Here is a 23,571-nt window from a genome sequence, read left to right as displayed (position 1 = left end):
GATTTTCTCAACTGCGGTGCCGCAACACCCTGGAGTACAGGGACATCCTGGTTTAGAAAGGGTGCAGATAAAGCTGTCACTGCTAATGTGCAGTTCAGAGCTCCAAATTGTACATCTGCACCCTGGGAGCTCAATCAAGCGAATGAGAAGAACAGTACAAGGGGGAGGTGTCTTCCTGAGTTCTGATCTCTCTGTCAGGGCAGCAGTGCAAACAAACCAAACCATTCAACCTAGCAATGTGAGTGGTGGTACAGCCTGCATTTGGCAAAAAGGTCATAAGTGTGTGTATATATATTTGTATGCATGTCTGTACATTATTTTTAATCTTGTAGATCAGAACTGCTTTGCTAAGTCAGTGGGACTGTTATTCACAATAACAGTAAGGCCTACCGATCCATGCTTGGACCATTTTTTTTTTAAAGGCATTTGACAGGCAGTGAGGAGGTGATATGTTGCCTCCTCATCCCTATTTTAATCCCCTAAATGCAGCACCACCGTAAACCATCCTAATTGCAGCACCGCCCCATTAACATAAAGGGGTCAAGATCGGCAGACAGTAGACAAGGGGTAGAATTCCTGACGCAGCAGGTTTACGACCTCAGCAGCTGCCTGTGCAGCTGAAGGGGAGGTAGTTGGAGAAGTATTACAAATTCAATATGGTTTTACCATCCTCCAATGTCACTTTCACAAGCCTTGAGACTGAAAAGAATTTTAAAAACACCTTGAGAAAAAAAGAAATCTGGACACTAGGCATCAGTGGAAGCCTTTTAGTTTAGTGGGAGGGCTCTGCCTTCCCTAAAGCCAGACGTTCAACAACTGAACCCAATAATTTAATATAAAACTATGAATTTCCACCATTGCAGTTACAGAGCGAAGTGTGTTAAAGCAGCCATTTCATTTTGATAATTTTACCATATGCTAGACAAAGATTACAGCACAAAACCTTGATGCAATAACAAATGAAACATTGTAACTTTATATTAGGAAAAGAATTTCTAAGCATTAAATGGATCCTAAACTTGCATATGTTTTTCCTGTTACGCAGTTAAAGGAAGAATAAAGGTTGCAATAACTGTGGTCAATTCTATGTTTGCTATGTTTAAAGTTTCTTATCATGAGATAACTGGCACTGTAACTTTAAAAAGCTAGTGCTGATCATATGAGCAACAGGGAACAAAAAAAAAAAAAAAAAGACAAGCATGATCACGAGTCACAACCCATTTTCAAGCCTGCTGACATGCTTTAGAATTAGCAGAGTGAATAGAAGATAAAAAGGTGTAACAAGAACTATTTTTACTTCGTATATTACAGTGATGTAATAAACTAGAAAAAGTCACAGGAAAAAAAAAAAAATTACTACAATAACACATAAACAAATGAAATAATGCAATTAAAAGCATAACTCGAACATATGGAGTGCTACAGGTGATCCATACACAAGGGCCTTCACACTTATCTTAAGACAAAGAACTGCTTCAATTGACTTACCAGGCATACAAGGTCGAGAATAGAAGTGGATCATGCTATACTTTTTCCAATTGATTTTACAGTAATAAAAGCTATGACTGAGTGGAAGGCTAGGCAATTTGTAAGAAATGCTCCTCTTTTCCAGAAATGCCATAATCCAAAAACAAATACATTTACCCTGTAATTCAGGGGGAAAGAAAAAAAAAATTGTGCTTACTGTAAATATTTTTTTGCAGTCTACTGAAGAAAACAGAAGTCTTAAAAACAATCAGGTCATAATGCTACCTACACGAGGACGCAACATGGCAAACAAAACAGTAGGGAATCTCTGGTATAACTCACCCTAACAGCATGCCTCAGTTTAAAGCGAATTGCCAGGTTTTCTGTGACTTTAAAAAAATTTGTGTGGACCAAGCTGGTCCAAGCAAACTATTTTCTTCATCAAGTGCTACACGGTCTCGAAGCAGTTTATGTAGTACGGCATATAGCTTCAGTTACATACAGTACACAGTGCTGGGTGACAGCCCACGTCAACACCTCAGCCAATCAGAAGAAGCTTTGCATTCATTCACAGCGGCCTATGAATGGCTGAGTCCTGCTCAGACTGACTCCATTTTGTTCCGGTGTGACACTGATCTCAAGTCTCACAGCTGGAACCCAGTACTACATACTGTATGTAGCTGAAGCTACATGCGGTACATACAGTGCTTAGAGCCAATGCAGCACTTAGTGAAGGAAATAGTTAATCTGGACCAGTTTGGGCCAAACCAACTATTTAAAGGTTCACCTTTAGGAACATGTTACATGCTCCACCCGTTTTTAGGGTGGACCATGTAATATGTTTCTATAGCCGCAGGCCGCCCCCCCCCCCCCCAACAAATACGAGAAGATTTCTCCCCGTTCTACCTGTCAAATTTGAAAACAGCACAGCCGTGCAGGCTCCGTCCACAAAGCCGCATCATTAATTGACTTCCATGAATTAATATCCCCTGTAACGTCAATGGGCATTGTCATATATTCTTTTTTGAGAAATCTGGAGTCTATCAGACTCTAGATCTCTCCTCTGCCCTTACATTATCTAATCTCACCAAGAACGGTGTGATCAGATGCTCTCCCAATTTATAAATGGCACGGTTTATATCCTGTGAAACTGGAGAGATGAATTGCACGTAGCTGCCAATTTGTTAGACTATATAGATGATTGGCACCATTCCGGTCTCCAATCAGCTCTACGGTCAGCTGGCAGAAACACCAGCTGCATTCTCAGGTTCCCCCGATGGCACGGGACTGCCCGAGAAGACCGTGGAAGGCAGCTGGGGAGGGGGGGGGTGCTCTTCTCCCCCTGCTTATAAAAGCAATCCTGCAGATAATAAGCCACTAGGATTGCTTTTACATGACAGCCGATAGCTGGCTGAAAAAAACGATACCAGGATGATGCCTGCAGCTGTAGGCATCATCATGGTATTACCACTCAAAGTCCAGTGATGTACCAGTACGTTGCTGGTCATTGTTGGGTATATATGCCATGTTTGTTGCGTACTGTTGCACGGCACGGTGTTGACCCAGCTGTTCTTCTGTGATGTGCCTTGACTTTGTTCTCGTTTGTGAGTGCGGCACATATTTTGTTTTTTTATTAAACATTTTGTATGGTAATGCACTAGGTCTGTGCGCCCTCTGTTTGTTCTTTCCTCATTCAGTATATTTGGATTCCCCCGGTCCATTTGAGGGCAGCAAGGTGTGCATGTTCCAGGACATTCTTAATGTGGTTGTAGCCTGCATCGAGTCCATCCCCAAGCTCAGGAGCATTTGTGTTTGCGGGCAGAAATATATGACTGCTTGGGGGAGGGATTTTGGACCTGTCTGGGCTCCACAGGGTTGGGATCTCGCTTCTACCGAGACGGGAGGTGATGTCAGGTGCAGACAGGAAGTTCCATGAATAAGGAAGTAGAGAGGAGACATTCTTGGATCTGGCAGCAGAGGAGGTAACACTGGCTTCCGATTGCCCAATGCATAAAATTCAAAATACTAACATTGACGTACAAAGCTGTTCATAATACTGCCCCAAACTACATCACCGACCTGATATCCATCTACCACCCAAAACGCACTCTCCGCCCCTCACAAGACTTCCTGGTCTCCTCCTCCCATGCCCAACTCCAGGACTTCTCCCATCCTCTGGAACTCACTAGCCCAATCCATCAGACTGTCACCTTCCCTCCTCACCTTTAGGCGCACCCTGAAAACCCATCTCTTCAGGGAAGCCTACCCCGCCCTCACCTAACAGCCAATCTCCTCCACTCCTCCTACCACTCCATTCCCCAAAGCCATTTCCTCCTGTACCACTATCCCCTCCCTCCTAGATTGTAAGCTCCAAGGAGCAGGGCCCTCAAACCTCTCGTGTATTGTATTGTTACTGTACTGTCTCATGTATTGTCTCCCATTGTAATGTACAACGCTGAGCAAACTGTTGGCGCTATATAAATACTGTGTAATAATAATAATGTTCTTTTTTTATGCAGCATATTGGCTGCATGTAAAAAAAAATAGAAGAAATCTGTCACAAAAAGTGTGTGGTATACCCATTAGAATACACTGCCCTGCATCCACCCACTTTTAATGGTGGGCACACATGAAATGTTTTTTTTTTAGTTTGTTTTGTTTTTTTTAAAACTTGAACTTAAACCAGATTGTAGGGTCTCTCAAAATGCGATAGCCAGTTTCCTGACTACCTAACATCTTTCGATACCCTGTGCAAATATGTGCCCTGAACTGTGCCCTATAATAATACTCCACTAGTGTGTGGTAGCCACGGAAGCAGTCCTTGAAGCAGAGACCAGGTTGGTCAGGACAGGAGGGACCAAAAAAAAAAAAAAAAAAAAAAAAGAGGGCGTCACGCCTAATTGCATGTCTGCTACAGACATGACATCTTTTTTGGGGTGCCCTTTGGGTTGGGGTGCCATTAATTGCATCAAGAAAATGCCTCTCATGCAGCCGGCGAACTGCATCTGTGTTATGGGCTTGGGCCACAGCACCTTCTGGATACAAAGAGCCATGATGATCTCTTCCTGGAATTTTAGGAAGGATCCACTTCGTTCAGTTGCTTTGTAAAGCACAAAAGCATTATATAGAGCCAATTGAAATAAACAAACTTTTTTGTACCAGCGTCTGGCTTTTCAGGAAACTAAGTACGGCTTCATCTGGACGTTGGAAGTCCACCCCTTCCATGTTAAGGTTATAGTCATGGATACAGAGGGGCTTCTCAACAACACCAGCTGCCGTGGCAATTCGGATGGTTGTGTCTGTGTGAATGGAAGACAGGACGAAAACATCCCGTTTGTCCTTCCATGCCACTGAGAGCAATTCCTCATTTCTCAAGCAGGCTTTTACCCCCTAGAGACGGGTATTTACAAGCCGGAGGGGAAGACCCGGCAATTAGGTCACACGGAGCCACATACACCAATTAGTCTAGCTAAAAAAAAAAAAAGTTATAATCCTATATCCATAGTTGACCCAGAGGAAGGCAAAAAGAACCCAGCAAAGCCAAAATGATACAATTTGCTCCTGCAGGGGAAAAAAATCCTTCCCGATACCCTGAGAGGCAATCGGATATTCACTGGATCAACTTTACCTATAAAGTGTTAGTAGCCAGTTATATTCTGTGTATCTAAGAAAGAATCCAGGCCTTATTTAAAGCAATCCACTGAGCTGGCCAGAACCAACTCTTGAGGGAGTCTATTCCACATTTTCACAGCTCTCACTGTGAAGAAACCTTTCCGTGTTTGGAGATTACATTTCTTTTCCTCCAGACGTAAAGAGTGCCCCCTTTTCCTCTGTCCACGTATAAGTGGTATCCCATATAGAAAATTGATGACACCAAGTCCCAAACTATCTTGCCACTGCTCCCCATGTAGTCTGGGCATCTCCATATCTGCACACTTGCTGGGGAGAAATTGTTTGAATGCAAGGCGGCTAAAAAAATTAATGAGGGACTCATCAACGCAGATGTTTTGCTGGGGAGTATAGACATCTGCAAATCTGTGGTTAAGGTGATTTACGAGGGGCCGAATTTGAGGAGCTGGTCAAATTCAAGGTCACACCGAGAACAACAGTGTATTGTTGTTGAAATGCATCAAACACATTATACTCTCATATCTATGCTTGGCCATGGCAGCAGAGAACACGGGCATATGATGAATCGGGTCTGTGGACCAAATCAACAGCAACTCTTTTTTTTTTTGTAATGCCCATGTTGAGGGTTAGACCCCCCCAAAAAAACAAAAACAAAAAAAACTTTACATTCGGAAACTGTAATGGGTTTCCATGCGAATGGTCTGGCAAGGTTTGACTTTAGGTTGGCAGCGATAAACTGTTGTGCATATAAATTGCTTTGATCAACAATCAATGCATACAGAGCTTCTGTGAAAAACCGCTCGAAAAAAATCAAGGGAAGTACTTAAATTAGCTGTTTCCACCTGATTTCCAGGTTGGACAGTGAATAGGGTGCTGCAGAATTTCTGGGCTGCCAATCAGGATTTGCAAGCACATCCAGAAGGATACTAGAGGCTCTACCGGCCTGTGTGTGAATTCTTGGTGGCTGCAGGACAATACTTGTGCTCGCCACTGCATCAGCTTGCACTTTTAGGACTCGCCACTTCACCAAGTGATACTGCAGTGCTGGTAAGTATAAGGCCAGGATGTATTAGGCCGTTGGTACTTGCCAGTTGACCAAAAAGGTAGAGCGGCACTAGTACTGAAACTCTGCTGCCTATGAGAGTCATTGTGCGTTTGGAACATCTCAGCAACCTGGGAACGGGGTTGGGTATGCCTGACCTTAGCAGGGACCTCTTTATCGTCTGAGCTGTCTGTAGGTTCGTATTCTGAGGCTGATTGTGTCAGTGAGTCTTCCCCTTCGCTCTCATCAGACATGCCCAGAATCCTGTAGGCCTCTTCACTAGAGTACCTTTCGATTGACAGTTTGGCCACTAAATTTATAGGTACCTAGTGTGACTCGTGGGAAAAAGAGCAACCGCTACAAACAAAATTTACCAGCAAGTGCTAAGAGATCAGGCCTGATTCTGCAAACACTGCGCTTTTGTGTGCAATGTAACAAGTGACAGTGACCTACTGACATTGCACTTGCAGTGGGGGGGGAGCGTAAGGGCTAAACGCAGGTGCCGGGGCTTATCTCGCTAATGCTGCGCTTTTGGGGACACTACTACTGTGAACGCTGGTATAGTGCTGATCTGATCAAAGATATTGATCCGATCAGACACTATACTAGCAAAGGAGGTTTTATTGTGTATGTGAGCGTGTTCCTGGCAATCAAGGGGTTAAAGTGATGACTGGTGTAATGACAGGCAATCTGACGGGACGCTAACGCATTCTGAAGTCACCGGCGACAAGAATGCAGTGATCAGCAAAAAATCTGTACTAATGACACTGGTGACAGGGCAGTGAAAAGGTTAATTGGGGGGGATTGGGAATCAAGGGGTTAAATGTGTCCTAAAATGGTCTGTGTGCTGTTTTACTCACGTTGTCTTCTTTCTGGGACAGAAGAGAAGATTTCATCATCTCCTGTACCTGTGTAAAGGTACAGGAAGATCCCTGATAGGACACGGATCGATCATCCGATTTAGGTCAAACATCACTGGCCTAAATCGGATGATTGATCCCTTGGGGATCAATTCACAGCACCCGCGAACACCGCGAGAGAGCGAATCACACATTATATATATACACACACACACACACACACACACGATTTTGCACACCCATATTTCTGCTATAGGGTGGTCGGGAAGTGGTTAATATATAAAATTATTGTTTTGTTTAAATAAATTTTAAGGGTCAGTCACATCTTTGTAGTGTCTTACAGGTCGCCATGCATTGTGTTGAGGCAGCAATTCATTTGAATGGGCTAATGTACCACAAATTATGCATGTCTGTACCATTTCTGGCAGTGCAATGCAACACATGCCCTTCAGCATGCTGCTTTTGAGTGTCGTTTCAGCATACTTTTTGTACACATGTAGTCTGTGTTGCCACAATGCAATAGAATGACTGGACCCTGAATGTAATGGAAGGCAAGTCTGATCATTGGAAGAGAGTAGGCGGAGTTCCCAGCACAACTAGAGAACTGACCACCCTGTGCTCTCCCACTTAGTGAGGTCAGTTTTTAATAGGAAAGCAGAGGTACTGGCAAGAAAACCAAGGATTTTTCATACAAGTGCATGGTACAGCAGGCACATCTGAAGAATGACATGTTGGGTTTACATATTCTGTAACGGTCTTAAAATAAACCATATCTCATTACTGCAAAAAAGTAGCAGTTGAAAGTAGCTGAAAATCTTAGAAATGTAAAGCAACTAGCAAGAAAATTAACAGCCCTATATATACAGTGGGGACATTATTTGATCCCCTGAAGATTTTGTAAGTTTGCCCACTTAAAAAGAAATAAAGGGTCTATTATTTTGATCATAGGTGTATTTTAAATGATAGAGACAGAATAGCAAGCAAACATCCAGAATAAAAATGTTATAAATAGAGTAGAAGTTCAGTGATATTTTTAAAAGAAGTATTTGATCCTCTACCAAACAAAAATAATTCTGGCTCCCACAGACTGGCTATGTGCTCATGTGGTACACAGATTAGTCCCATCAATTTAAGAAGGTGCTCCTAACAAGAACTCGTTATGTGTATTAAAAAAAAAAAAAAAAAAAAACACCTGTCCACAGAATCTCTCTTTCTTCCATTCAAATCTCACCATCATGGTCACATGACCAAAGAGCAGTCAAAGCATGTCAGGAAAGGATTGTAGACCTGCACAAGGCTGTAATGGGCTACAAGAAGCTTGGTGAGAAGACAACTGTTGGAGCGATTATTCGCAAATGGAAGAAAAACAAAATAACCATTTATTATTATTATACAGTATTTATAAAGCGCCAACAGTTCGCTCAGCGCTGTACATTACAGAGGGGGACAGAACATGTGACAGAACAATACCAATACAATGCAAAACATGAGGGGATTGAGGGCCCTGCTCTTTCGAGCTTACAATCTAGGAGGGAGGGGATGGTGGCACAGGAGGAGATAGCTGTGGGGGATGGAGTGGTAGGAAGAGTGGAGGAGGTCGGCAAGTTAGCAGGGGGTGGGGTAGGCTTCCCTGAAGAGATGGGTTTTCAGGGTGCGCCTAAAGGAGAGGAGAGTAGGTGATAATCTGATGGGTTGGGGCACGGAGTTCCAGAGGATGGGTGACACCCTGGAGAAGTCCTGGAGGCGGGCATGGGAGAAGGAGACCGGGGAACTAGAGAGAAGGAGGTCTTGTGAGGAGCGGAGTGTGCGTGCTGGGCGGTACTTAGATATTAGGTCAGTGATGTAGTTCGGGGCAGTATGGTGGACAGCTTTGTACGTCAGCGTTAGGATTTTGAATTTGATCCGTTGCGCAATCGGAAGCCAGTGGAGGGATTGGCAGAGGGGGGTGGTGGAGACAGAGCGGTTGGAAAGGTGAATGAGTCTGGCAGCCGTATTCAGGATCGACTGAAGCAAGGATAGCCAGCGGCGAGGCAGGCCAGTGAGGAGGGAGTTGCAGTAGTCGAGATATGATGGAGTGGATGAGCGGTTTAGTGGTTTCTGGAGTTAGGAACGTGCGTATTTTGGCGATGTTGCGGAGGTGGAGTCTGCACGAGTTTGTTAAAGATTGGACTTGGGGCTGGAAGGATAGGTTGGAGTCCAGAATTACACCAAGTACTCTGGCCTGCAGGGCGGGTTTGATATTGGCGTTGTTGGATGTGATGGAGAAGTCAATGGGGGGTGGGGTCCGGGCTGGGGGGAAGACAAGAAACTCGGTTTTGGAGAGGTTCAGTTTAAGGAAGTGGCGCGACATCCAGTCTGATATGTCGCACAGCAGGTGATTCGGGCGGAGATCGAGGGGGTGAGGTGGGGGGTTGAGAGATAGATTTGTGTGTCGTCGGCATAGAGGTGGTAGTTGAAGCCGTGAGAGTGTACGAGTTGGCCAAGGGAGGAGGTGTAGATGGAGAAGAGAAGGGGCCCAAAGACAGAGCCTTGAGGGACCCCAACAGAGAGGGGGAGTGAGAGGGAGGTGGTAGCATTATAGGTAACGCTGAAAGAGCGTTGTGACAGGTAGGACGAGAGCCAGGAGAGAGCGGAATCTCTGAGGCCGAGGGAGTGTAGTTTTTTGAGGAGGAGGGGGTGGTCGACTGTGTCGAAGGCCGCAGAGAGGTCAAGGAGTAGGAGCACTGAATAGTGGCCATTAGCTTTGGCGGTTAGCAGGTCATTGGAGAGTAACCATCATTTGCCCTCAGTCTGGAGCTCCATGCAGGACTTCATCTTATGGGGTAAGGATGATCATGAGAAAAGTGAGGGATCAGCCCAGAACTACAGGGGAGCAGCTTGTGAATAAACTCAAGGCAGTTGGGACCACAGTCATCAAATAAACCATTGGCAACACAATATGCTGCCATGGCTTGAAATCCTGCAGCACCCTTAAGGTCCCCTTTCTCAAGAAGGCACATGTACAGGCCCATCTGAAGTTTGCCAATGAACAGCTAAATGATTCAGAGAAGGATTGGGAGAAAGTACTGTGGTCAGATAAAATTGAGCTCTATGGCATTATCTCGACTTGCCATGTTCGAAGGAAGAAAAGTCCAGACTATTACCACAAGAACACCATCCCTTCAGTCAAGCACAGATGGAAACATTATGCTTTTGGGCTGTTTCTCTGCTAAAAGGTACAGGCCGACTTTGCCGCATTGAGGAACCAATGGACGGGGCCATGTATTGTAAAATCTTGGATAAGAACCTTCTTCCCTCAGCCAGAACATTGAATATGGGTCGTAGATGGGTCTTTCAGCATGACAATGACCCAAAACATACCACCAAGGCAACAAAGGAGTGGCTCAAGAAGAAGCCCATTAAGGTCATGGAGTGACCTATCTAGTCCCCAGACCTTAACCCTATTGAAAATTTATGGCGGGAGCTGAAACTTTCAGTTGCCAAACAGCCAAGAAACCTTAAGGCTTTAGTGAAGATCTGTAAAGAAGAGTGGACCAAAATCCCTCCTGAGATGTGTGCAAACCTGGTAACAAACTATGAGAAATGTCTTAGCTCTGTGTAATTGCCAACAAGGGTTTCAACACCAAGTATCAAGTTGTGTTTTGCTTGGGGATCAAATACTTATTTTACTTCATGAACTGCAACTCACATTTATAACATTTGTATCATGTTTTTTCCCGGATTTTTTGTTGATATTCTGTCTCTATCATTTAAGATACACATGATGAAAATGATAGACCCTTCATTTCTTTTTAAGTGTGTGTGTGTGTGTCAAAAAAAATCAAAGGAACACTTTTAATCAGGAGTATAGCATCAAGTCAATTAAACTCCTGGGATATTGATCTATTCAGTTAACTAGCAGAGGGGGTTGTTAATCAGTTTCAGCTGCTTTGGTGTTAATTAAATTAACCACTAGATGGGCAACAATAAGACGACCCCCAAAAGAGCAATGGTTTTACAGGTGCAGGACACTGACTTTTTTCCTCTACTCATCTCTGACAGTTTTTCACTAGTTTTGCATTTGGCTAGGGTCAGTGTCTCTACTGTTAGCATGAGGCAAGAACTGGACCCTACAGAGTTTACATAGGAAGTCCAACTCCTTCAAGATGGCACATCAATACGAACCATTGCCAGAAGGTTTGCTGTGTCTCCCAGCACAGTCCCAAGAGGAGATTCCAGGAGACAGGCAGTTACGCTAGGAGAGCTGGACAGGGCTGTAGAAGGTCCTTAACCAATCAGCAGGACAGGTATCTACTCCTTTGCGCAAGGAGGAACAGGATAAGCACTGCCAGAGCCCTACAAAATGGCCTCCTGCAGGACACTGGTGTGAATGTCTCTGACCGAGCAAACAGAAAGACTTCATGAGGGTGGCCCGACGTCCTCTAGTGGGCCAGGTGCTCACTGCCTGGCACCATAGAGCTTGACTGGCATTTGTCATTGAATACCAGAATTGGAAGGTCCGCCACTGGAACCCTGTGCTTTTCACAGATAAGAGCAGGTTCACCCTTAGCACATGTGACAAATGTGAAAAGGTCTGGAGAAGCCGTGGAGAAGGTTATGCTGCTTGTAACATTGTTCAGTATGAGCGTTTTGGTAGTGGGTCAGTGATGGTCTGGGGAGGCATATTCATGGAGGGACGCACAGACCTTTAAAGGCTAGACAATAGCACCCTGACTGCCATTAGTTATCGGGCAGTTCCTAGTGGATGAAGGAATTGATACCATTGAATGGCCCCCACGCTTGCCTGACCTAAATCGAAAAGAACACCTCTGGGCTATCATGTTTCAGTCCATCAGACGCCGCCAGGCTGCACCTCAGGCTGTCCAGGAGCTCAGTGATGCCCTGGTCCAGATCTGGGAGGAAATACCCCAGGACACCATCGTCTCATTAGGAGCATGCCCTGACATTGTGAGGTATGCATACAAGCACGTGGGGACCATACAAAACTACGGAGTACCATTTTGAGTTGCTGAAATGAATTTTCAGCAAAATGTACTAGCCTACTGCATCATTTTTTCACTTTGATTTTCGGGGTGTCTTTGATGAACATGATCAACTTACCGAAGACTGAATTCAAACGATGGGGCATCCTTACATTCCTAACACATTACCCAGTCCATATCATATAGATTCAGTATGATGTTTTTCCCTATTGATATCGGATGTATTTTCAAAGTGTTCCTTTAATTGTTTTGAGGCGTGTATCACCCACACTTACCAAAAACATTGGGACACCCCTCCACATAATTAGATTCAGGTGTTCCAATCACCTGCATGGCCACAGGTGTATAAAATCAAGCACCTAGGCATACAAGACTGCTTCTACAAATATTTGTGAAAGAATGGGTAAGTCTCAGGAGCTCAGTGAATTCAAGCATGGTCCCGTGATAGGTTGCTACCTGGGCAATAAGTTCATCCATTAAATTAGCTTGCTACTAAATATTCCACGATCAACTGTTAGTGGTATTATAACAAAGTGGAAGCAACCGGGAAAAAACAGCAACTCAGCCACAAAGCGGTAGGCCACGTAAAATGACACAGCGGGGTCAGCGCATACTGAAGCGCACAGTGCGCAGAAGTCACCAACTGTCTGCAAAGTCAATAGCTAAACTCGTGCAAAAGTTTATTTATTTCAGTAATGCAACTTAAAAGGTGAAACATACGAGATAGACTCATTACATGCAAGATAGTTCAAGCTGTGATTTGTCGTAATTGTGATGATTATGGCTTACAGCTCATGAAAACCCCAAATCCACAATCTCAGGAAATTAGAATATTACATGCAATCAATAAAACAAGGATTGTACATAGAACAATATTGGTCCTCTGAAAAGTATAAGCATGCATATATACTCAGTACTTGGTTTGGGCCCCTTTTGCAGCAATTATTGCCTCAATGCGGCATGGCAGGGAAGCTATCAGCCTGTGGCACTGCTGAGGTGTTATGGAACACCAGGATGCTTCAATAGCGGCCTTCAGCTCTTCTGCATTGTTCGGTCTCATGTCTCTCATCTTTCTCTTGGCAATGCCCCATAGATTCTCTATGGGGTTCAGATCAGGCGAGTTTCCTGGCCAATCAAGCACAGTAATCCCGCGGTCATTAAACCAGGTTTTGGTGCTTTTGGCAGTGTGGGCAGGTGCCAAGTCCTGCTGGAAAATGAAGTCAGCATCCCCATAAATAAATAATTTGCGCTAGTAAATGTGTATATGAAAAAAAAAAAAATCATCAAATCATAAGTCCAGAAAAAAATATATATATGCCAATACCACAAAAAAAATAAAAAAACTTTTAAGTGCAAAAAAAGTGTCTAAATATGAAAGATTTTTCACCAAAAAACCTTGATAATATAATGGCAGATCATCCATAAATATATCTTCAGAAACGGAAACTCTGCAACACACCGATCCTCATCGATCGAAATAACAGGATGAAAAACTTTGTAGTTAATCGAAAATCCACTTCTCCAATAGATAAAGGACCACCTTCAAACGTATCCATGGGGGGAAATGCCAAGCACTCGAGAGAAACAGAAAGACTTCATGGTGCAATATTATAAAAAACAATTCCTTTATTAGGTACTCATTGCACTTACTCAAGAGGTGTCCCAGCCGACACCAGCATCAACAGCATAACAGCAATCACATAAACGAGCCTGGCTACTCAGCACATGCGCAGTAGCTGGCAGCCAAAAACGTAATGACGTCACATCAATCAAGCTCCGCCCTACGCGTTTCGTCATCGACGTCCTCACGGAGCGGATAGATGTGAGACGTCTCAACCTCCTTAAATATTCACTCACAGGAAACGAACAGCTGACATCAATGGGGAATCAAGCAAAGCAAGCCGCCCCACAGATGACAGGAGTCCACAAAGGATATACAATGTATCCAATATATTTGCCATCACAAGCAAAAAAACTTTAAAACAAGAGAACAAAAATAGAATAAAAGAAATTTGAATAAAACACTAATGATAAATAAATTAAATAAGTAAATACATTAACGGGCCAGCACCCTCTAAGACCGTGTTTCAAAAAGGGAACTTAAAGGGCCAGTAACACTTTCAACACAAATAAAGGGGAACTCTAGTAATAATACAAAAATAATGCAAAAATTGTACAAAAAACATACAATCTCCCATATATCATCTTTAAACAGTTGCCTATATAAAAATATACTTAAAATAACATAAATATTAAAAATTTGTGAGAAAACAATTCAAATCTATATCGACATTTAACCCAAAATGGTTGCAAGGAATTTAGTTCATAAATCCAAAACGTCTCTTTTTTGGAAATCTCATTAACCAAATCCGAGCCCCTCCAATGGGGTTTTACCATCTCGATCCGATAAAAGGTAAGTAAGCTCGGATCACAATTATGTACCAATTTGAAATGTTTGGATACACTATGTTTATCAAATCCTTTTACTATGTTTCTTATATGTTCGCCTATTCTTGTTTTTAAACACCTCCCAGTTCTCCCAATATATCTCAAATGACATGGACATTCTAAAACATAAATCACATGTGTAGAATTGCATGTAATCAGGGATTTAATATCATATTCTTTTTTGGAAAATGAAGAGCAGAATGACTTTCTTTTTTTATTATTACCAACTTTTACAGTCCTACAAACTTTACACTTCCTACAAGAAAAAAAACCATTTAAATTTGGAAACAGATCGAACTTTTTTGGGGGTTCGATGACATTGCGAGCCAGTTTCATCCTAAGAGACTTAGAGGGTGCTGGCCCGTTAATGTATTTACTTATTTAATTTATTTATCATTAGTGTTTTATTCAAATTTCTTTTTATTCTATTTTTGTTCTCGTTTTAAAGTTTTTTTGCTTGTGATGGCAAATATATTGGATACATTGTATATCCTTTGTGGACTCCTGTCATCTGTGGGGCGGCTTGCTTTGCTTGATTCCCCATTGATGTCAGCTGTTCGTTTCCTGTGAGTGAATATTTAAGGAGGTTGAGACGTCTCACATCTATCCGCTCCGTGAGGACGTCGATGACGAAACGCGTAGGGCGGAGCTTGATTGATGTGACGTCATTACGTTTTTGGCTGCCAGCTACTGCGCATGTGCTGAGTAGCCAGGCTCGTTTATGTGATTGCTGTTATGCTGTTGATGCTGGTGTCGGCTGGGACACCTCTTGAGTAAGTGCAATGAGTACCTAATAAAGGAATTGGTTTTTATAATATTGCACCATGAAGTCTTTCTGTTTCTCTCGAGTGCTTGGCATTTCCCCCCATGGATACGTTTGAAGGTGGTCCTTTATCTATTGGAGAAGTGGATTTTCGATTAACTACAAAGTTTTTCATCCTGTTATTTCGATCGATGAGGATCGGTGTGTTGCAGAGTTTCCGTTTCTGAAGATATATTTATGGATGATCTGCCATTATATTATCAAGGTTTTTTGGTGAAACATTTTTCATATTTAGACACTTTTTTTGCACAAAAGTTTTTTGCACTTAAAAGTTTTTTTATTTTTTTTGTGGTATTGGCATATATATATTTTTTTCTGGACTTATGATTTGATGATTTTTTTTTTTTTTTTTTATACACATTTACTAGCGCAAATTATTTATTTATTGGTACACTTTATATATGGTGATTTTTTGCAGCTGGTACACTATTAGTAAGTTATATAATTTTGACCATAGGCGCTATTAATTTTTCTTAGCATCCCCATAAAGCTCGTCTGCGGAAGGAAGCATGAAGTGCTCCAAAATCTCCGGGTAGACGGCTGCGTTGACCCTGGACTTAATGAAGCACAGTGGACCAACAACAGCAGATGACATGGCTCCCCAAATCAACACAGACTGTGGAAACTTCACACTGGACTTCAAACATCTTGCAGTGTGTGCCTCTCCATTCTTCCTCCATACTCTGGGTCCTTGGTTTTCAAATGAGATGCAAAAGTTGCTCTCATAAGAAAAGAGGACTTTGGACCACTGAGCAACAGACCAGGTCTGTTTTTCTTTAGCCCGGGTAAGACGCTACTGACGTTGTCTGTTGTTCAGGAGCGGCTTGACAAGAGGAATACGACATTTGAAGTCCATGTCCAGGATCCGTCTGTGTGTGGTGGCTCTTGATGCACTGACTCCAGCCTCAGGCGACTGCTTGTGAAAGTCCCCAACACTTTTGAATGATCGTTTCCTGACAATCCTCTCCAGGCTGCGGTCATCCCTGCTGCTTGTGCACCTTTTTCTTCCACACAACTTTCTATTAATGTGCTTTGATACAGCACTTTGGGAACATCCAAGTTCTTTTGCAATTACCTTTTGAGGCTTTCCCTCCTTATGGAGGGTGTCAATGATGGTTTTCTGCACAACTGTCAGGTCAGTCTTTCCCATGATTGCGATTTCTACTGAGCCAGACAGAGACCATTTAAAGGCTCAGGAACCCTTTGCAGGTGTTATGGCTTAATTAGCTGATTAGAGTGGGACACTTTGAGCCTAGAATATTGCACCTTTTCACAATATTAAAATTTTCTGAGATTGTGGATTTGGGGTTTTCATGAGCTGTAAGCCATAATCATCACAATTATGACATATCATGACTTGAACCATCTTGCTTTGCATGTAATGAGTCTCTCATATATTAGTTTCACCTTTTAAGTTGCATTACTGAAATAATTGACTTTTGCACGATATTCTAATTTTTCGAGTTTCGACTGTAAAGACCTCCAAACTTCTTCCTAGTACGAGTTACTTTACAAGACCAAATGATTGAAGTTTTTCTATAGTCAAAACTTTTTATTTAGATTTTACATACAGTAGGGAAGCACTAGACTGTCAATTTTTTCTTGCTCTCTTTGTCCTAGCAACATTCAAAATGAGAAAAGGGCCAACATTTTCAGTTGTCACTGAAACAAGCACAGAGGGGAACTCTTCCATCAGGAACACTTGTTCAGGTAACAAATGTCTTAGAGGCGATTGCTTTGGCTTTAGATAAAGTTTGAGAACTAATGCACTCTATCACTTTAGCTCTGTGAGAAGGACTTTATAAAGAACAGGTGTTACAATGAAGCACTTTTTGTTCCTGAAGATAACCATTCTGGCAAAACTATTTTTAGATAGTTTAATTTAAACAAAAAGATTTACAGATTTCAATTTCTAAAAAAAAAAAAAAAAAAAAAAAAAAAATAATAATAGGAATTTCTTCTGCTATTTGTTTAGTCTAAACCTTAAAGAAGAGGTTCACTCTGGGAAAAAAAAAAAATAAATGTCAGCAGCTGCAAACCCTGTAGCTGCTAGAGGCCACTTACCTATTCAAGGATCCAGCACAGTCCTCAGCTGGGCAAGTTAATCACTACCCTAACTGTGGGCAGCCGGCTATGCTGCTTGCAGCTTCACAGCCGGCTACCCACTGCACTTTGTGAATGGTCCCGCAGTCTTCTGAGACCTGTGACGTGTCCCAGAAGATTACAGGAAGGGAGGGGGAGAGAACTTCTGCTCGGATCGCCAAGGTTAGAACTAAGTACCCGCTGCCCCCCCCCCCCAAAAAAAAAAAAATTTACATGTCAAATGTGGCAGGGGATGAGAACTTAAAGTGGAACTTCACATTATTGTGGTTGTAAAGTCTGAAGTATTCTTGCCTTAATAAATTCTCTGCATTAGAAGGGAAAAAAAAACACCTATTGTAAGCTCCCCCCAGCCCCCTCAAATACTTTCTGGACTCAGTGAGAACAGCAAAAGCCATTCGTTCTTGCTGCTGTCAATCAAATCCAGTGAGAGGGACCAGGGGCAAATCCAAGCTGCACTATGTCTATAGAAAAAGGAAAAAAGTCATGCCTTTAGAACTACTTTTAACTGCATTATGTGTAACTTGCGCAGCACTACAAATAATTGCCTTAATCTACCTAAAAAATATTTTTCATCATTTTTTTCAGTGCTGCTAATCTCTCTCTCTCAGAAGTGGCTGCACATCATTACTCTGGACTGACTCCCAGATAGCGACAAGGGTGGACCATGCCTGCACAGCATATGTTTGTGCCACCACTTGTAGCATCCATCAGGGACACACAAGATGATGACAATGGAATGGAGAGGCAGTTGTCACACCATAATAGGTGCCAGAGCAAGGACAGGATGATCAGGTGTTTTGTTTAAATGAAAAGAAAGCAGATTTACAAATGTGTTAACTTATGAGATTGAGTACCCATCATGGGATCATTCACCTATTAATTCGGACTGCCTGAGTGTATCCAGCACAAGCAGCGAGTGCACGTAGTTTGTGAGTACACATGTGAGGGTGCCTCTGGCAGAGCTCTATAGGACCCGGCAAGCCAAACACCTGAAATCAAGGCCTGTGATCAGAGGGCAGTATAAAAAAAGGGGGAATTGAAAAACAAACTACAGAAGAAACTGAAGACAACATAAGCCTTCCCTATACATCTCACTTAAAAAAAAAAAAAAAGTAAATATCACTTACAGCAATATTAAACCCAAAAGCAAACATACTGCAGCTTACCATTTTTTAGATGTGATGGCTGTATTCATTTTCTTTTTAAGCTTTTTCATCTGATCCAAACAGAAACTCTGCTGTTTTTCAGACGCTCAAGCTCTCTGGCAGAATGTATCAGTTTACATGGATGAGACAATTCAACACGGGCAGGGGTGATTAAAAATGGTCAGCTTTTACTTAGTCATGTAAAACCTTTATAATCAGTTACAGGAAACTTTTTTTTTGTTTTTGGGATAAAGTGTGAGCTGGAGTTTGGCTGCAATTTGTTATTGTATCCAAATCTGCTAATAAATGTAACACTCGCACTCCCCCCCAACTGAAAATTCTGTCTCTCTTCTACTCATGCCTCCTGAGTGGTATCTCACTAATAAAGGAAACGTGTTAGTGGCCAGATAACCAGGTGAAATAAGCGGGACTGAAAGGAAACTAGTGCAGCAACTAATGCAGCCACCATGTCTAATGATTGGTAAGCTGCAATCAGGGGCGGACTGACCATTTGGAAACTCAGGCACTGCCCGGGGTCAGTAGGGGCCCCATGAGATGCCCCTGGTACCTTTTTCATAGGCTTTTTTGAGTTTGAGCAAGGACACAGGGGCCCCATGATCCCCTATTGCCCGGGGGCCCCATGAGTTGTCAGTCCGCCCCTGGCTGCAATATAATACATTTTTGGTTTGGGGTTTAATATCGCTTTAATAGAAAAAGGGGTCAACCCCATAGAAAACACTATAGTAACTGCCATAGCAGTTGACACCCACAGCTTATTGACCTATGTGTACATAGGTATGATGTACCAGCTGGAACAGTCAAGCAGCATGGACTGCCCCCGTGGAAATACAGTGCCTTCAAAAAGTATTCAAACCCCTTGAAATTTCCCCCATTTTGTCAAGTTGCAACCAAAAACATTGGTCTATCACATAAAATCCCAGTAAAATACACTAACACAAAGTGGCACATAATTGTGAAGTGGAAGGAAAATGATAAAATTGTTTTCAAATATCTGAAAAGTGTGTCATGCATTTGTATTCAGCCCCTCTGAGTCAATACTTTGTAGAACCCCCTTTCTGTGCAATTACAGCTGCAAGTCTTTTTGGGGATGTCTCTACCAGCTTTGCACAGATTATAGAGAGTAAAATGTATGCCCATTCTGCTTTGCAAAATAGCTCAAGCTCTGCCAGATTGGATGTAGAGATTCTGTGAGCAGCAATCTTCAAGTCTTGCCACAGATTATCAATTGGATTTAGGTCCGGACTTTGACTGGGTCATTTTAACACATGAATATGCTTTCGTCACTCTAAACCATTCCATTGTAGCTCTGGCTGTATGTTTAGGGTCGTTGTCCTGCTGGAAGGTGAACCTCTGCCCCAGTCTCAAGTTTTCTGAAGACTCTTAACAGGTTTTTTTCTAAGATTGCCCTAGATTTGGCTCCATCCATCTTCCCATCAACTCTGACCAGCTTCCCTGTTCCTGCCGAAGAAATGTATCCCTACAACATGGTGCTGCCACCACCATGTTTCACAGTGGGGATGGTGTGTTCCGGGCGATGTGCAGTGTTAGTTTTCCACCACATATAGCACTTTGATTTTAGGCCAAAAAGTTCAATTTTGGTCTCATCTGACCAGAGCACCTTCTTCCACATGTTTGCTGTGTCCTCCTGTGTCTCACAAACTGGAAAACAGGACTTCTTATGGCTTTCTTTCAACAATAGCTTTCTTCTTGCCACTCTTCCATAAAGGACAGATTTGTGGAGTGCATGACTAATAGTTGTCCTGTGGAAAGATTCTCCCACCTGAGCTGTGGATCTCTGCAGCTCCTCCAGAGTTACAATGGGCCTCTTGGCTGCTTCTCTGATTAATGCTCTCCTTGCCCAGCCTGTCAGTTTAGGTGGACAGCCATGTCTTGGTAGGTTTGCAGTTCTGCCATACTCTTTCCATTTTCGCATGATGGATTGAACAGTGCTTCGTGAGATGTTCAAAGCTTGAGATATTTTTTTTTTTTCTTTTCATAACCTAACCCTGCTTTAAACTTCTGCACAACTTTAACCCTGACCTGTTTGGTGTGTTCCTTGGCCTTCATGATGCTGTTTGTTCACTAATGTTCTCTAATAAACCTCTGAGGGCTTCACAGAACAGCTGTGATTAAATTACACGCAGGTGGACTCCATTCACTAATTAGGTGGCTTCTGAAGGCAATTGGTTCCTTTAGTTAGGGGTATCAGAGTAAAGGGGGCTGAATACAAATGCATTCCACATTTTTCAGATATTTGTAAAACATTTTGAAAACCATTTGTCATTTTCCTTCCACTTCACAATTATGTGCCACTTTGTGTTGGTCTATCACATAAAATCACAATAAAATAAATTTATGTTTTTGGTTGTAACATGACAAAATGTGGAAAATTTCAAGGGGTATGAATACTTTTTCAAGGCACTGTACCTATAAAAGAAGAATAGCAGAGTCACAGGTCATGTGAACACACTGACAGCACGGTTTGCTCCCACTGTGCAAATGCCATCACTCAGAATACAGCATAAATGACTGCAAGTATAAAGCAAAATGGAGGCTACCCAAAGCCAGACTATTACATGGGTTGCCACTAGAGGATCACAGAGCCCACTGGTTTTTGAACCTCAGTACAGATGCCTAGCCATTAAAGGGCAAGCAAGGTCTGGACCAAACGTGACTATCTACATGTACACCCCTATATGAAATGCATATGATTTTGCAGAACAGTGTTGGCAGATAGTGCACATGCTCAGTCTATGCTGAGTTTTTCCTCCCTATCACATCTGAGCAGGCCACGTGACAATAGAGTCACACAAGTGGGTGTATACACAGTGGTAAATGACAGCCCACTCCCTTCCTCCTCGTCCATTAAACAGCTAAACACAAAATGGGGGCGCTATAACATCTTGATTGATGTAGGAATCACCACCCTGTTATTCTGAGACACAGGCTGAAGGGGCACAACAAAGCCTGTGACTGGCAGAAATCTGCCTATACCATGTTACCATCAAAAAATAATAAAGATTTAATTTCAAATATATGTTTGTATGGCAATTTAAAACAGTTTATTGGTATTTATTTTTACTCAGTATCCCAAAGGCAATTTTTTTCTTTTTAAGCATGTGACCAGCAAAAGATGACTAGAAGCTCCTCCTGCTTATGTTTCCCTGCAGACAGGCTGGGAAAGAGCTGGGATATATTATAGCTGTATATCAATTAGGAAAAGGGTACTTAGAGGTTTTTTTTTTTTATTAAAATAACTACAGGGCTATCATCCATATACAAAAAGAGAAGGGTTCATGTAAATTAAACAGTGTGTATTTAGTATAACATTAAAGTGTTAATAAACCCACAACAGTAAAATCAGTCTGTATATGCAGTAAAGCATACTTATTATACTCACTGTGGAACCTAAGGGGTTAATCCTCCACATTGTGTAAAACTACTATTTGATCCTGTCTTCTCTGATCCTCCCCTTCGTCCAGTCCCCAATCCATCTGCCGATAGTACAGAGCGCTAGTAGTCACTCTGCACATGTTCAGCTTGGTGTGTTTTGCTAGAAAAAAAATTTTTTCTTTGGGAGGGTGCATGTGATCAGCACAGGTCCAATCACCACAATCCTGACAGAGGGTCACGGGTTATGCAGCCTCAAAAGACAATCCGAGCAGAATGAAAACTCCTTCAAGCTTTAACCAGTGCTCATCTGGACACTGATACAAGTCACAAGACTGCTATAAACTGCTGATAAAAAAATAAAGTATTGAGCAGTTTATACTTACTAAAATAATTGCATTTCCATGTTCTGTGTACTGTGGGAGACCAGAGAGAGAATGCAGGGTCCTGGGTTTAGTAACACTAAGGTTTATATACCTTAATGCATTATACACATTAACAAAAAAACAAAAAAAGGCACAGAATTCCCCAAGCACCCACTTATTTTTACCCGAGCCCAATCCGACTCAGCGATGTGCATGAGAGCAGCAGCTTTTTGCTGCTGTCTCCTTCCTCACTGGGCAGACTATAGCAGTGGAAACCATTGGCTCCCGCTGCTGTCAATCAAATGCTGTAATGAGGAAGGCAGCCACTCTTTGTCAACAGACGCAGACAAGGCAGCTTGGGAGTTACCCACATGGGAGCCCCCATTGAAAGTGGCTTTCCACAGGAGCAATCCCTGAAGAAGAGGAGCCTAGAGTGACTGTGGGGACCCGAGAAGAGAAGGCTTGTGGCTGCTCTGTACAAAACCATGGCACACAGCAGGTAAATATGACATGTTTGTAATTTTAAAAAACCTGAAGGTGTATTGTTACTTTAAAGACATGCAGTTGGAGACAGAGGCTGGGAGCAGATTACAGGAGACTTCTATAGGTAATGGCCATTATGACCTCATACAAAGTTCAATACATTGCTGCTTTCCAACGGCTACAGGTTGGGAACCGGTGGGAAGGGGGGGGGGTGTCTAAACTGATCCCCAGTCTAACACTGATGGGGGGGGGGGCTACACTGATACCCAGTCTAACACTGATGGGGGGGGCTACACTGATCCCCAGTCTAATACTGATGGGGGGGGCTACACTGATCCCCAGTCTAACACTGATGGGGGGGGGCTACACTGATCCCCACTCTAACACTGATGGGGGGGTCCACACTGATCCCCACTCTAACACTGATGGGGGGGTCCACACTGATCCCCACTCTAACACTGATGGGGGGGTCCACACTGATCCCCACTCTAACACTGATGGGGAGGGTCCACACTGATCTCCACTCTAACACTGATGGGGAGGGTCCACACTGATCTCCACTCTAAAACTGATGGGGGGGGTCCACACTGATCCCCAGTCTAACACTGATGGGGGGGCTACACTGATCCCCAGTCTAACACTGATGGGGGGGCTACACTGATCCCCAGTCTAACACTGATGGGGGGGCTACACTGATCCCCACTCTAACACTGATGGGGGGGTCCACACTGATCCCCACTCTAACACTGATGGGGAGGGTCCACACTGATCTCCACTCTAACACTGATGGGGGGGGTCCACACTGATCTCCA

At 42.9% G+C, this 23,571-nt stretch overlaps 1 protein-coding gene across 1 annotated transcript in view; it reads right to left on the bottom strand.

Annotated features, from left to right (window-relative positions):
- The window catches only part of CCNYL1 (cyclin Y like 1), a 103,628-nt gene that overhangs the window by 79,136 nt on the left and 921 nt on the right, over nucleotides 1–23,571 (bottom strand). The gene's annotated exons all lie outside the window — the stretch shown is intronic.

The sequence above is a fragment of the Staurois parvus genome, unplaced genomic scaffold, assembly GCF_062004578.1.
Source record: "Staurois parvus isolate SC_StPar_1 unplaced genomic scaffold, SC_StPar_1.0 ptg000011l, whole genome shotgun sequence".
Lineage (NCBI taxonomy): Eukaryota > Metazoa > Chordata > Amphibia > Anura > Ranidae > Staurois > Staurois parvus.
Note: the sequence above shows the minus strand (reverse complement) of the source record. Positions and strands in the feature narration are given on the sequence as shown.